The sequence below is a fragment of the Onychomys torridus genome, chromosome 16 (genome assembly GCF_903995425.1).
Source record: "Onychomys torridus chromosome 16, mOncTor1.1, whole genome shotgun sequence".
In the NCBI taxonomy this organism is placed as follows: domain Eukaryota; kingdom Metazoa; phylum Chordata; class Mammalia; order Rodentia; family Cricetidae; genus Onychomys; species Onychomys torridus.
This window is the reverse complement of record NC_050458.1, coordinates 26,176,350-26,180,207: the sequence shown is the minus strand read 5'-3', so window position 1 is coordinate 26,180,207 and position 3,858 is coordinate 26,176,350. Positions and strand designations below refer to the sequence as shown.

Below are 3,858 nucleotides of genomic sequence, written 5' to 3'. Positions count from 1 at the left end.
ACAGCAGCCAGCCACTAGAGAGACTTCTTACCTCTACTAAACCCTCAGCCTGAAAGGGAATGAACTCCTGTCTCCTCCCACTTTGTATTCTTCTCTCTGCCCAGCTATATCACTTCCTGTCTCTACCTCCCTAGTGCTGGGATTAAAGATGTGAGATCCCAAGTGCTGGATCAAAGGTGTGGGCCACCACTGCCTGGCTCTGTTTCTCTTTTAGACTAGATCAGTTTTGTGTAGCCAGAGTGGCCTTGAACTTACAAAGATCCATCTGCCTCTGCCTCCCTAGTGATGGGATTAAAGGTGTGTGACACCACTGCCTGGCCTCTATGGCTAACTAGTGGCTTAGTGTTGCACTCTGATATTCAGGCAAGTTTTATCTGTTAAAGCACAAACAAAATATCACCATAATACACAGTTTAATGATGCTTCATTACCTAAATATTAGAAATATAAAGTTTAAAAGAAATAGGAATGCTCAATAGAAACTGCATGCTTCTTGCCCTGGTGCAACATGGCATGCTTGTTCAGATAAGGAAAGACAATGATAGTTCTACTTCAGGTGTCAGGTTTGAACATCTTCTCAAAAGGGAAGATGCCCATGTTCTGATGTTGCTTGTCCTTTGAGTCCTACTGGGTACCTTCACATCTCTCCATCTCAGGAAATGCATTTCAATTGGATACTCATCTTCTCCACAATGTCTCCATGCAAACCCTGCCCCAATTTTAATTACTACCACTCCCTAATGCCTACTGTGCAAGCTACACAGAATTGTTTTCGCTTTCTTTGGGGTACTGAGAATTTGTATTTGTAAGCATAACACCTGCATCAGAACATTTTTGTGTGGTTATTCCCAGGTAGCTCACTTAATAGAAATTAGTAACTTGGTGTACCCATTCATCTTCTTCAGTTACTCAAAAAAACCCTCAAAAATACAGAATATATAATAACATATTATATCATATGAATATGTAATTATGAATAAATTTATGATTATACAACTTATATGTGATGTGAACACAGACTTTTTTTCTTCTCTGGTATTCTGCCTGGGAATAGCTGAGAAACAGATACTGAGTTATAATAGGTTTAATTAATATTAAACAGCATTGGGCTGGCAAGTCCTTGTCCTCTCTGCTGCCAAATCTCTGATCTCATGAAAATCTAAATTGGCTCTCAATAGGGGACTTTGGGGGAGCTGTTTTCCATGCCCTGACACTGCAGCTAATTCCTCAGGATTGGCCATCTATCCTTTAACAAGACTGGCTTTCAGAAATGCAGGGCAAACCACCCTTGACAGAAGCTAATCCCATCACACAAATATTCATTTGTAATGAAACTTTATCCCTTTGTCCTAAATGGTCCACGAACTGGTAAGCTTAACACCCAAACAAAATGGTAGAACTTTGATAGTTTAACATTAAACTCAATGCCATGTCTCATCTGAGGACTGAAAAAGATAGAAGAGCACTGTTGACATGGGTGACCAAAGTTAGGAATGTTTCACCAGGCTCAAAAGGGACTCAGATTATATGCATCAGCAGATGATGAAATGTAACTTTCTAAAACTGAGACATATAGGTATTTTATCTGAGAAGCATTAAGAATCATGAATGCTATAATTCTCAAATTAGTAAGGGGAAGGGAAACAGCAGTAATCAGACTTACTGGGGGTAATGAGAAGAAAATGCAAAAGCTTCCTGAGCATTTAGAGTTTAACAAGATGCTCAAAGACATTCCCACGAGTTGCAAACTACTGATACAGCAATGTCTGACAGCCATGACTACCATATGAGGAGCCTTCAAAAATCCTTACTCACAGGTCACATCACAAACAAGATCTAAGCCTCAAATTGTATTCATCACCAAAACTTTATAAAAGTACTTGGGGGGCTGGATGGCTCACTAGTTAAGAGTACTTGCTGTTCCTTCAGAAGAGGAGAGTTCAGTTCCTACTACCTACATCAGGTGGCTCACAACCATCTGTAATGGTGGCTTCATGGAATCTGAGACTGCTTCTGGCTTCCCTGGGTATACACACATACACACACACACACACACACACACACACACACACACACACACACATGCACGACATAATTTTTTAAGGTATGAATAATAGCAAAAGGTATGTAGCAGACATTTCTTTATCTATCCATCCATCTGTCAATGAACATGTGTTACTTACATCTTCCAGCTATTGTGAAAAATGGTATAATAAACATGGGATGCATATGCCCTTTCAAGACTTTGCTTTGAAACTGACTGCCAGATAATTTGGCAATTGTTTTTGATCTTCTGAGGAATCTTCATACCAGTTTCCATAGCATTACACCATTTTACATTTTAACTAATGGTGTAAAAGGTTTCTAAGATTATGGATTGCTTGAAGTATTCCCATGTCATCTTTGCACAGGGCCCATGCTAATCTTTCTGTGTATTTCCAGTTTTAGTAAATGTGCTGCCAAAACAAGTACTAATTAAATAAATTGTGATGCAATTTTCAGAAATTCTCACTAACAAATCCCATGAGGGTGGCAGGAAGAGTCTCCCAGATCTTTTAAAATATGCATGTTTGAATAATTCATTTCATTTGACAGGGAGTCAGATTGATGGTCAAGGAAACTTTACTAACAGGCTCTTCAATAGTACCAGCATTTACCCATGAATATGAAGAGTCTCAGATTCCATCCCAGACCTACTGTTTTTTAAGTCTGTTGGTGAGGCTCAGAAGATGTTTGGAAAGCCTTCCAGGGTTACTGATACATGCTCAAGTTTGAAACCCTTTGTTATGAATTGATGGATGAGTTTTAAGAATTTTCTAACACTCATGCCACATTTTCATCAGACCCAGATGCCAACAAATATACTTCTTCTTGCTTTTCTTTGCTTTTAAAATTATTATTATTAGTTGAATGGTTGGTTGGTTGGTTGATTGGTTGGTTGGTTGGTTAATTGATTGGTGTTTTCCACTGTGCAAGTTTTCTTGTCCTAAGAATCAGTAAACTGAAGATTAAAAGCAAGTTTGGGGAATGGTTGACCCCAGGAATTATAACTCATAATGTGGTTTATTCTATGAAATGAGAAGATACAGAAGGATTAAGATAGTAAGTATCTGCCTTAGTGGTCACCATTTCTCCAGAGCCCAAGGTTGATGTTCAGTACCAAGACATGTTGAGTAGTCTAGTCTGAATGGCTCCTAAATCTTTCTACCCACAGCCCTACCAGAAACTTAAAATTAGGTCATTATTCCAAACCCATTCGCCATGGCACTTTCCAGACTGTACATTATCCTCTATCTCCATCCTTCTCAAATGCTGAATTATAAACACTATCAATCTGTAGGATTCTTTAGTATCATTAAGCATCCTATGAGCTTAGTTTTCTCATCCACAAAATATTACCGATGTTGCCTCCTTCGTGGAGTGCTTGTGACACTCAAATTAACATGGTTTATCAGCTAGACCAATGTAAGTCATCATGTTTTTTCAATGTCAGAAAGTCTTAGTTTTTGCATCCATTTCAGTTTTGTGCATCTATTATTCTTATCACTCATCTCAGCCTTGCTCACAAAGTATAGCTGATCCTGCTCAGCGATGCTCTGACAGTTACCAGTGCCCCAAACATTAGCTGGGGAAGCTTTATAAAAGAAGCTGAGTCTCCACTCTGCTGAGATGGCCACTGTCACTTTCCCTGCCACTGATGCTGTTAAATGTGACCATGCTTTCCCATGCCTGTCTCCACAGGCCCAGAGTATACATTGTATCTGCCTGCCTTCCTCCTACCTCCTCAACCTCCCCTTGAACAACATCTGTAATCTTACAATCATACATTGCCATCTCTGATATCCAAGTCAAGATCAC

The 3,858-nt window shown here is 39.3% G+C and overlaps 1 non-coding gene across 1 annotated transcript; it reads right to left on the bottom strand.

Moving 5' to 3' along the window:
* Positions 1 to 2,366: 2,366 nt before the first annotated feature.
* Positions 2,367 to 2,472, bottom strand: LOC118597567. Its single transcript, XR_004946864.1, has one exon. It is a non-coding gene; the product is annotated as a U6 spliceosomal RNA (small nuclear RNA).
* Between the last annotated feature and the right edge of the window lie 1,386 nt (positions 2,473 to 3,858).